Source organism: Cibotium barometz, chromosome 3, assembly GCF_041138505.1.
Source record: "Cibotium barometz isolate CiBa-2024 chromosome 3, ASM4113850v1, whole genome shotgun sequence".
Taxonomy (NCBI): Eukaryota; Viridiplantae; Streptophyta; class Polypodiopsida; order Cyatheales; family Cibotiaceae; genus Cibotium; species Cibotium barometz.
This window is the reverse complement of record NC_141048.1, coordinates 54278031-54290118: the sequence shown is the minus strand read 5'-3', so window position 1 is coordinate 54290118 and position 12088 is coordinate 54278031.

Here is a 12088-nt window from a genome sequence, read left to right as displayed (position 1 = left end):
TGCCGTCAGTCAGAAATATCAATAATTGGTCATACCAAGAATCCGACACAGCAGGCTGAACTTCAAATAATGAAGCATCTGGTAAATCATCATTCACTCCCACTGGTTCTTCACTTGTCTCTAACCTACTCAAGTAATCAGCAATGGCATGTTCTTTTCCTGGAGTATGAAGAATAACAAAATCAAAGTCCTGTAATAACAACATCCACCTAGCTAACCTTCAATATCCACCTAGCCAACCTTCCTGTTAGCATTGGCTTCTTGATTAGGTACAACAAAGCTTGGTGGTCAACATGGAAAATTACCCTATTTCCCAACAAATAGTGCCTAAATTATTTCAAAGCATATACCATGCCCAATGCTTCTCTTTCAGTGACAACATAATTCCTCTCATCTGATGTGAGTACTCTGCTTGCATAATACACTGGCCTAAACCAACCTCTAACTTTCAGTGACAACATAATTCCTCTCATCTGATGTGAGTACTCTGCTTGCATAATACACTGGCCTAAACCAACCTCTAACTTTTTCCTACATCAACACAGCTCCTATGGCCACATCAGATGCATCCACAACGACATAAAAAGGCAAAGACCACTCTGGAGACTGTAGAACTGGCGCAACAAAGATCATCTTCTTTAAGAGTTGGAATGATCTTTCCTGAGGATCAGCCCAAACAAAAGCTACTTCTTTCTGAGTTAAGTGTGTTAGTGGTAAACACACATCAGCTAAATATCTGAGATACCTTGAATGCCACTTAATTTGACCCACATATCTCATCAACTCTTTAACATTGACTGGAGCCTTTGCAGATTGGATGGCTTCAATCTTCTTTACATCAATGGCCATCCCTTCACTTGAAACCACATGACCAAGTAGTACCCCACTTCTAACAACTATGACACTCTTGTAAGGATTCAGTGCCATTCTAAAACTGTCTACATCTCTCCAAACATAACTTTAGATGTAGCAAATGCAAGTCTTTCTTGCCAAAAACCGAAAAATCATCTACAAAAACCCTCATAAAATCCTGCAAATATGGCTCAAATACCTTATGTGCGACAAAGTTGAATGATGGTGGTCCATTCTTCAAGCCAAAACTCATTACTGTATACACAAATGCACCCCACTCAGTAATGAAGGCTGTTTTGTATTGATCCTCCTCAGTAACATGAATCTGATTATGCCCAGAAAACCCATCCAGAAAGCTATGCATTTCATGACCTGCAACTGCATCCAAAACTGCATCACAAAACGGCATTGGAAAAGGATCAATAATAGTTGCTGCATTAAGATTTCTATAGTCCACACATACTCTCAGCTTCCCATTCTTCTTAGGTACCATTATAATTGGAGACAACCATTCACTAGCTTGATGAAGCCTACTGTCAACAACTTATCTATCTCCTCCTTACCCTGCTTTGCAAAACTAGGGTTCATTCGGTACCTTTGCTGCACAATCGGAACTGCATCTTTCTGCAAGTTAATATGATGTTGATGTAATGCAGGGTCTATACCTTTCACCTAAGAATTCTCCCAAGCAAATACATCCATGTATTCTTGCAACAACTATAACAACTCCTTCAAAAATTCTCCTTCAGCATGGACACTCACCTTTACCATTTTTGGGTCAGCCTTTATACCCAAATTAATTTCTTTCAATTCATCCTCCTTAACCCTACTAGAAGTGCCAAACTTCTTGTCATAGATTCTTTTAGCCATAATTCTTGCATCCTTCTCCTCCTGCTCAATCTGTTCCTTGGTAGAAGATTCTGCTGTGTGTTCCATCAGCTGCCTAAATTTTGTTCCCTGAATCTCTTGTCCAGGTGCTACATTGGACCTTTCCTGAACCTGTTCTTTATCCGACTGTAATATATGTTCCACATCCACGTCAAACACTGGAACAACTGTTGGATTTGCCTTCAGAAACTCCTCTTCCTCATCATCTTCAACTTCTTCTGCCAAGTTGATAGTTTGTGCAAACAATGGTTTCTCCTTGAGTGGAATATTCTTCCTCCCTTCTTGCATAGGTATAGTCACTTTTTTCTTGCCTTTTCTTATAAAACAACCACATTCTCTCCCCAATCTTGTCTGACTTTGGCCATTCTGAGCCAAGGTCTTCCCAACAGCATTTCATAAGAGGACGCTGAATTTGACATTCGCATGACCACAAAATTGACCAAGAAGGTCATACCTGCAATTGTAATATGTTGCCGTTTGAGAATTCCTAACGGTTGTACTCTTATTTGATCTGCCATCTTCACCTGAAAAGGTGCTGGGGCCAACTTTCCCAAGCCCATTTGTGTATAAACAACTTCAGATAAAATGTTTACTCCGGATCCCCTATCCAACAATACATCTTCAAAAATCCTGCCCTCAAACTGAACTTTGATTACAGGCACAACAAAATCAACATCTACTGGATCAATGTTGCTTACTACTGGGAACCCCATTTTATGAACCAATAATTGATTATCCTGATCCTAAAGTTTCCTCAACAACCTCTCCTTAAAAGCTGTCACCAAGCACAATAACTGATCTAATGACAATTGTAAGGGAGAGTTGATGAGTACCTCAAACCAATCTTTGTCCTGATTTACCTCAAGTTTAATGTTGTCCTTTTGTTGCTGTTGGTCGAACTGACTTTCTGACTCCACTGCATGCACAGCTTGCTTCCTCTACTCCTTTTGAATCTGCTTTTGAATCTGATCCTTTTGAATCTGCTTCTAGACCTGATTCCTAATTCCTTTCTGCTCCTTCCAATCTATTGGCCCCTTTACTTTGGATCTAGTGATAGCCATGACTTCAACATCATCAACTTGCATGCATTCATCACAAACCCACTCTTAATGTTGTCCTTTTGTTGCTGTTGGTCGAACTGACTTTCTGACTCCACTGCATGCACAGCTTGCTTCCTCTACTCCTTTTGAATCTGCTTCTAGACCTGATTCCTAATTCCTTTCTGCTCCTTCCAATCTATTGGCCCCTTTACTTTGGATCTAGTGATAGCCATGACTTCAACATCATCAACTTGCATGCATTCATCACAAACCCACTCTTCCTTATCTTCTTGCTTGTGCTACTCCTGAGTTGGTTGACTAACACCATCATACTCTTTCTGATCTAAGAGATCAACCAAAAGTACATTAGCTTGAGCTGGTTGCTGATTCTGTTGCTATTGATGTTACTGTCCTCCTTGTTGGTTACCCTGATTATACCTTAGCACAGGCATTCCCCATTCTTCTCTATGCCTAACCCACAATGGACAATTCAGGCCTACCCGGTGCACCACAGTACACACAAGGCATAGCACCTGGTGGTCTCCTATCATTATTCTCCTACTCCCTCCATAGTGGTCTTGGAGGTCTAGGCCTCTGAAATGGTGTTCTGCCCCTAAATGGAGCTACTTGATTTGCTCCTACATCAACTCTACCTCTTCCTGCATCAGGTGTAGGATGTCCTCTGCTTTTAGGATTGTACCAACACTGAGCTATGTTGTGACCATCCCTTTCACAAATGTGACAATACTGCTTCTCCTTTGGTGCTACCACAGAATACCCAAACTTTTTCAACTTACTTACCAAGTCCGCTTCTTTGGGATGCTTATCCTTCTGTTTTTTCTTCTTACTTCTCTCCTTTCTTTTTCTTTTGTCCTCCTCTTCATCACTTTCTGTATCTGAATCCTCCTCCTTGTCTGAATCTGATGTTGCATCTGACCCTTTTTTGGAATCAGAACTATTATCTCTACCACTCTTTGCTTTTGTCATACCCAGCCTCTTTTCAACTCTTGCTGCAGCAGCAGAGCAACAAGATCATTGATCCCTCCAGCAATGTCAATGCTTGCCACAGCATTCTTCAAACTACGCCTTAATCCTTTCAAGAAATATCATGCCAACATCTCATTAGTGGGCCTTTCATTGCCCTGTAATCTTTCAACCAAATTTCTAATTTTTGAGCATAGTCTTCCACCAACATATTCTTCTACCTAATGTCCCTGAGTTTTCTCAGAACATCAGTTGGAGTCTTTTCCTTTCTGAACCTCTGCAAAAATGCTGCCTTCAAAGCATTATAATTAACAAAATATGGTATACCATATTGGCTAAACCAGCTCATGGCTTTACCTTCTAATGTGGCTGCTGCAAACTACTGAAGTTTAATTGGATCATTGTATAAAGCCTGATAACCGCTTGCTTGCCATCTAGTTTCAAACTGGGCTACATGGCAATCTGCATCTTCCTTGGACCCTCCTTTGAATTTAGCGGCTTTGACCGTGGGGTTGAGAGGTGGTTGAGCCATAAGGTTCTGTGGTGGTCTCCTAGGTCTTTGCCTGGTAGCCCCCTATAGTGGGTCAAACTGGAGACTTCTTCATACTCTTGCAGATCTTCCCACCAAGAGTAAAGCCCCTAACAGTTGCCTTACTTGCCTTCCCCCTGCTGCTCCATAATTCTCCCCCCGTTGGTCTACTGCTCGATTTTCAGAGAGTGGACTCTCCTGACCATCCTGGGCATCTTGATCGTAATGAAATGGATCAATATTGCCTACCTGGGCTTGTGCCCTTGTATAATAAACTTTGGCTACTCTTCTCTCCCTCTCTGACATGCATCCTCACTGGCATTCATCGCTTTTGTCCAAACAGGACAAACGCATCAGGATCGCCAATTGTGTTAGGGTTCAACAACACAAATAGAAATGTAACAAACAGACACAATTGCTCAATAAGAAACATGTTGGTTAGGCGAAAACATGTTGGTTAGGCGAAAACAGAAATTCAGACACAACAGAAACTTAATGCACAGACAGAAATTCGACAGAGCAAGGTCACACAAGAGATAAAACACCCTAAAATCTGCTTCATTCTCTCTCCTTCACATTACATTGCTTCCCCTTCTTTTCTACCTTGCTCATAAACGTTACTCATTCTCCAAAACGTTATTCTTGAATAACCGTTACCTATCTTAACTTCCAAGATCCCAAGAAAGTCATCATACATTCCTACCACTTTATAATTCTAACTTAGCACATATCCGATTTACTAAATATCTGACTTCTTACATATCCGACTTACTACATATCCGACTTAGCAACATTCAACTTAAGAGAACTATGCCTTCAAACAACAGAAGGTACAAACATACACTCACAGACTCGTAGACATATGTCTTAATAGAATCAAAATGGCATATCTATGATAGCCACCTCTAAATATTCTCTTGACAGAGTTAGTTAAACAACAATTATACTCTTTTAATTCCCATTACTCCCATTTATGGATTAGATTTAGAGAGATTCTTAAACTGGAAGTGAATGTGCATAGCGAAGGAAGGTACGACCGTTCCTCTATGAAGGAATGGGCGTTCACTTCTTAGAAATGCAACCCGAGAGTGAGTTGCTTCTTGGTTTTCTCTTGGTTTTTCCCAAAATTTCCCCCCTTAGTGATGATTTTTTGAGGTTTTCTTTTTATGCATAGATTAGGCTATTCCTAAGCTACCTAATGATACAAATAATGCCTAGTTTAACCTAATATCCTAGGATTAATGGTGTAATCAAAGCTAACATGCAATTTTTCTATCTACTTAAAGAAAAACCCAAAAATAAATGGAATCAATGGCAAAATTAGAGCACTTACTTCTTGCTTCCAACTTCAATGTAGCCTTCAAAGCTCTTATTTCTCTTAATGCTCCATTACAAATCCCTTGTTCAAAGAAAAACAAAAAGAACATGAATTAAACAAGCAACTCATACCAAACTTCTACAATTGGTGGATTTACATTCCATAGGTCTCTAGCTTAGAAAGAGATTATGAGGGACCCTAAGCTAAGTGCTATCCCCTGCAACAGCGCCAAAGATGTTCACCTAAATGAATATTCACCTTGCATGGGAGAAGGAGAGAAGAGAAGAGAGAAGATTCAAGGGTCCATTTGGGAACATGCACTTAGCCAACCCTATGAGGGTTAACTCCTTGATGTGAAGTTGCTAGGGGCTCACTCTACCACCACTTGTGTCACCTAAGTAGAGCTTCCACTTGTTAGGTAGAGAGCAATGAGGGAAGGAGCTATGGAAAGCTTAACTCCTATCTCAATGCCTTCATGTGTGCAAGAAGGAAGAGAGAGAGAGAAAGAGAGAGGTAAAGGTGGACCTTCATTTCATGGCTATGGGTGATGCCATATGGTATCCAATGGATGAATCGATGGAGCCGAGTGCTACAATTATGGATTACAAGGCCCCAGGTACCATCTACAAAAAGCTCATGGTGGGCAATGATTGAATGGGAGAGGTGCTCCAAAGTGCCACATGGGCCAAAAGCCTTTTGGCTAGCCACAAACATTTGGGCAAGTAGCAGTTAGCTAGATCGTGGGTGGTCCATTCACAATGCTTGGTTAGCATGGCCATAACCTCTAGCCATGTGAAAACTACCTCTAATACCTCTTGGGTGAAGTTTCATAAACTCTATACTTAATAGAGGTTCTCTTGCCAAACCACCACCATTGCATACATTAAATGCTCAAACCACAAGATGAAACTCCTCTAAATGTAAGAGGGAGTGTGTGATGTGGTCCCAACACATCTCTTAGGTGATGTTTTCTAAATTGTATAGTAGCATGTAGGTAAAGTGTTCGAGCTTTACAATGCAGGCATGAGAGTTCGAATTAACACCCCCTTTGGAAGGTGTGATTAAAAGAAAGGAACCTCTAACCCTAGGCTCAGGCAACAAAAAGAAAGGAACCTCTAGCCCTAGGCTTAGGCAACAAAAAAAAAAAGAGGAAAAAAACTTTCCAATTATTCTTCACAAGATATTCCATCTTTCAGTAGAAGTAACAAGGAGTGTTCTTAGTAATCAAATATTGAACCTCTAAATGCATTAGATTCTTAGATTAATGGTGTAAAGAATAATTGAGAAATAGAATAATGGATATTGTTTTCTTTTTAAAAATTACAAATATGGGACCAAAATGTTGGTTTGGTATTAATTAATTAGTTTGATCAAGGGTTGAGCTTTAGGTGGAAAAAAAACCTTAGGCCAAAGTGAAGGAAAAAAACCTTAGGCTGAAGTGAAAAAACACGTTTTTTCTAGATTGTTCTGACCGCCTCGATCTGGTCTATAAAAAAAACTTTTTGTTGCTAAGTTCCCTGAGGCGGTGAGCTTCACACGATTCAGAAACGTTTTTTTTTTTTTAATGATTTTGACGATCACACGCAATTTGAATTAAGAGAGAGAGAGAGAGAGAGACTATGTCTGCAGTTTCAATTGAGAGAGAGAGGGACGGTGTCTGCAGTTTCAATCGAGAGAGAGAGAGAGACGATGTCTGCAGTTTCAATCGAGAGAGAGAGAGAGAGGGACGATCACAGTCGAATTTTTTTAATTAATTTAAATCGGGCACTAATTTAAAAAATAGCGCATTATTGATTATAAAAGGTTTGTCTAAGGGTTGGTGACCTTAGGCGCACTAATTAATGAATTCAGGCAATAGCCCGAATAAATAATAATATGTGCCTATGATGTTTCTTTTTGAAGTTTGATTATTTAATATAGAATATTCTCATATCTTCATGTTGATGCCTTAGTTATTGCAATTGTGCACATGTACTACGCGTGTCAGAGTGTGGTTACATCCGCGTATGGTAATAGTGATAAGGGCTCTCTCTCTCTATATATTGGGCGAGAAGTTGTTGTGGGGTCTCGCACCCGCTTGTGAAGGAGGCTGAGGATCTCTTGGGCTGTTGTGTAATCCCACGTGAGAGGAAGGGGTGTAGTGCTGCAGTAAGCCATCGGAGCAATATCTGTGTGTGTCGCACAGGTCTAGGAAAACAACACTTATCTTTCGTAAGGCCATGGCAGAAACGGACATAGTGGGCAAGGGGAGAGAAGAGGGAAGAGCAGGGAGAGGAGGCAGAAAGTGCTGGACGTTCCCCGGGGATTCACCTGGACGAGGTTTGAGGAGGGCGAGTAGGCTTGACGAGGGCGTCGAGCAGGCTAGAGTGTAGACGTTGGTGAGAGCAGGCAGGTGAAAGGTTTACCTTATTCAAGGTATACCTTACATATTTATTAATGCCACATTAGTGGCATTAATAAATATGCATACTGAACGTTTTCTCAATATGTTCCTACGGTGTTTCTTTTTGAAGTTTGATTATTTAATATATAATGTTCTAGTATCTTCATGTTGATGCCTTAGTTATTTGCAGTTGCGCGCATGTACTATGCGTGTCAGCGCATGGTTACATCCACGTATGGTAATAGTGATCAGGGCTCTCTCTCTCTATATATTGGCGAGAAGTTGTTGTGGGGTCTCACACCCGCTTGTGAAGGAGGCTGAGGATCGCTTGGGCTGCGGTGTAATCTCGCGTGAGAGAAAGGGGGTGTAGCACTGCAATAAGCCGTTAAAGCAATACCTATGTGTGTCGCATAGGTCCAGGAAAACAACACTTATCTTGTGTAAAACAGAATCGGACGTACTGGGCAAGGGGAGAGAAGAGGGAAGAGTAGGGAGAGGAGGCAAGAAGTGTTGGACGTTCCCTGGGGATTCGACTAGACGAAATTTGAGGAGGGTGAGTGGTTGGATGAGGTTTGAGGAGGGCGAGTAGGGTTGATGAGGGCAGCGAGCAGGCTAGAGTGTAGATGCTTGGTGAGAGGAGGCAAGTGAAAGGTATGCCTTATTCAAGGCATACCTTACATATTTATTAATGCCACGTTAGTGGGCATTAATAAATATGCATACTGAACGTTTTCTCAATATGTGCCTACGATGTTTCTTTCTGAAGTTTGATTATTTAATATAGAATATTCTAGTATCTTCATGTTGATGCCTTAGTTATTGCAGTTGCATGCATTTACTACACGTGTCAACATGTGGTTACATCCGCATATGGTAATAGTGATCAGGGCTCTCTCTCTCTCTCTCTCTCTCTCTCTCTCTCTCTCTCTATTGGCGAGAAGTTGTTGTGGGGTCTCGAACCCACTTGTGAAGGAGGCTGAGGATCGCTTGGGCTGCGGTGTAATCTTGCGTGAGAGGAAGGGGGTGTGGCGTTACAGTAGGCTGTCGGAGCAATACCTATGTGTGTCACATAGGTCCAGGAAAACAACACTTATCTTGCGTAAGGGCCATGGCAAAAATGGACGTAGTGGGCAAGGGGAGAGAAGAGGGAAGAGCAAGGAGAGGAGGTAGGAAGTGTTGGACATTCCCTGGGGATTCGACTAGACGAGGTTTGAGGAGGGCGAGTGGTTGGACGAGGTTTGAGGAGGGCGAGCAGGCTTGACGAGGGCGGCCAGAGCAGGCTAGAGTGTAGACGCTGTGGTGAGAGGAGGCAGGTGAAAGGTATACCTTATTCAAGGTATACCTTACATATTTATTAATGCCATGTTAATAAATATGCATACTGAACGTTTTCTCAATATGTGCCTACGATGTTTCTTTTTGAAGTTTGATTATTTAATATAGAATATTCCAGTATCTTCATGTTGATTCCTTAGCCTATTGCAGCAGTTGGTGCATGTACTACGTGTGTCAGCGCGCATGGTTACATCCGTGTATGGTAATAGTGATCAAGGCGCTCTCTCTGTATATATTGGCGAGAAGTTGTTGTGGGGTCTCGCACCCACTGGAGGCTGAGGATCGCTTGAGCTGCGGTGTAATCTCACGTGAGAGGAAGGGGGTGTAGCGCTGCAATAAGCCGTCGGAGCAATACCTATGTGTGTTGCATAGGTCCAAGAAAACAACACTTATCTTGCGTAAGGGCCATGGCAGAAACGGACGTAGTGGGCAAGGGGAGAGAAGAGGGAAGAGAGGAGGCAGGAAGTGCTGGATGTTCCCTGGGGATTCGACTGGACCAGGTTTGAGGAGGGCGAGTGGCTAGACAAGGTTTGAGGAGGGCGAGTAGGCTTGAATATACATACTGAACGTTTCTCAATATGCATACTGAACGTTTCTCAATATGCATACTGAACGTTTTCTTAATACTAGTGTCGCGTGACCCATCTCCGACGGGCAAGAAGCATTTTGCATTTTCAAGGAAGCATTTTCCATGTAGGTACATGCAAAAGAAATATGTGTAAAATCACCCTTCCTTTCCTTTTAGAAGCTAGGTACATTGACTTACACACAAACACGCATAAAGATGTACGTATGTATGTACATGTATGTATGTGTACGTGTACGTGAAATCCATTGAAACCATACATGCCACAACTAGAAGATATGTGTAAGTGTGTGTGCGCCTATGAATGCATGTGTGCATGTCACATACACATGTAAATATGTGTCTATGTATGCGCACGCATCCATAATATCCATAGATAATGGTCACACTCATACATATATATATCCAACTCCCTCAACTTGCCAACCTTATATATAAACACATCATGATTGCCATATATATCCATATAGAAGCTTCTAAAGCACCAAACTTGGTATATAAATATACATCTAGCATTACAAACCCATAAAATGATAACTATCTTAACACACATTTTATCTCTCCTTCGGACAACTGGATTATCTCTCCTTGGTAGCCCATACCCCGCGCCTCCATCATCTGGCAAAATGTATGCCATAAAAAATATTAGCGTTGAAACTATAACTCTCGTTGAAAAAAGTTGGATAAGGATAAAAGCTTACAAAACTCATTTGGTGGATCAATATTTGAGGTGAACAGCATTTGAATAGGCTTGTAAACAGCAAATCAAAAAATTATGTATTGTCCGGTTCTTATGCACCGAAAATCTAACTTATCAGGCTTTTCATAATCCACAAACATTACACGTAACATGAAGTTGATCTGCAACCTTCCGCAAATCGTAGATTATAAATTCCTAGGAGCCCAAAGCTCTCATCGTCATAAATGTCTCGACCATACAAACCTAACAATAATCTGGGTTCTAAAAAGTGAAGATATTCCCTGTTTTGCAAAAAGAATGTTTCAATAAAAATATAAATTAATCAAACAAAACACAAAAGCTACATAAAAAGGAAGTTTGTATATATACCATAAAACACCAATGCTCTCTAACAGTTCGATAATTAGAGAAGCTATTGCTTGGCCTTCCCAAAATGGAGGGTTTACAATTCAGCCATGAATATTAAATAGATCTTGGAAAACAATAATACCTAAATTATAGCAAACGTCTAAAACATTTACCTTCAATATCTTGTCCATCACCATAAACGAACGAAAATGATCTCCTTGCCACATGCATCCTAAGCAATATATCCCTGATATCAAATATAATACACACACACACACTCTCTCTCTCTCTCTCTCTCTCTCTCTCTCTCTCTCTCTCTCTCTACACACACACACACACACATGGTTGTGTGTGTGTGTGTGTGTGTGCGCGCGCGCGTGCACACTCAGTAGCTTGAGCCAAGCAACGAATAATATAAGGGCACTATATATAAAAGCAATCCAAAAGCAAACAAAGACTGCACTTGCACATCTTCAAAAACATTCTCCAATCAAATGCTTACTTCATTGCACAAAGATATGTATAAATGTAGTCTCTAACATTTGCAAGCTGCCATTTACATTTAAATTCTTTAGCATGCCATTTGCAAAACCTCCTTGTAGACAACATTGGTTGTGAAGACTTCATTTGAACCTGTTGTACCAATTTCATATTCCATAATATGTTTTACACACACTTTCACTGCATAATCGGATGATCTAACACGTGACATAGCGACATACAGTTGTCCATGTGTGAATAGTGTGGCTAGATAAATTCCCAATACACTCAATGTTTGTCCTTGGGACTTATTCATTGACATACCAAAAGCTAACCTGACAGGAAATTGCCTCCTTCTCATGTCAAATGGCAATTGAAGCATAGCAGGCACAAATGTTATCCTAGGAATAAAAACTCTGTCTCCAATGTTTGTACCTGTAATGATTTTTGCTTCTATCACCTTTGAGTTAAATTACTTGCATATCAATTTGGTACCATTACAAAGTCCCCATCGAGGGTCTAAATTGCAGAGCAAAATGATAGGCGCATTAATCTTTAGAAGTAAGCGGTGAGGAGGGTAATCACCACCTAAGTTCAAACAATTCAAGTACTCAATTGGATACAGTATTGCGTCATTCTCACAAG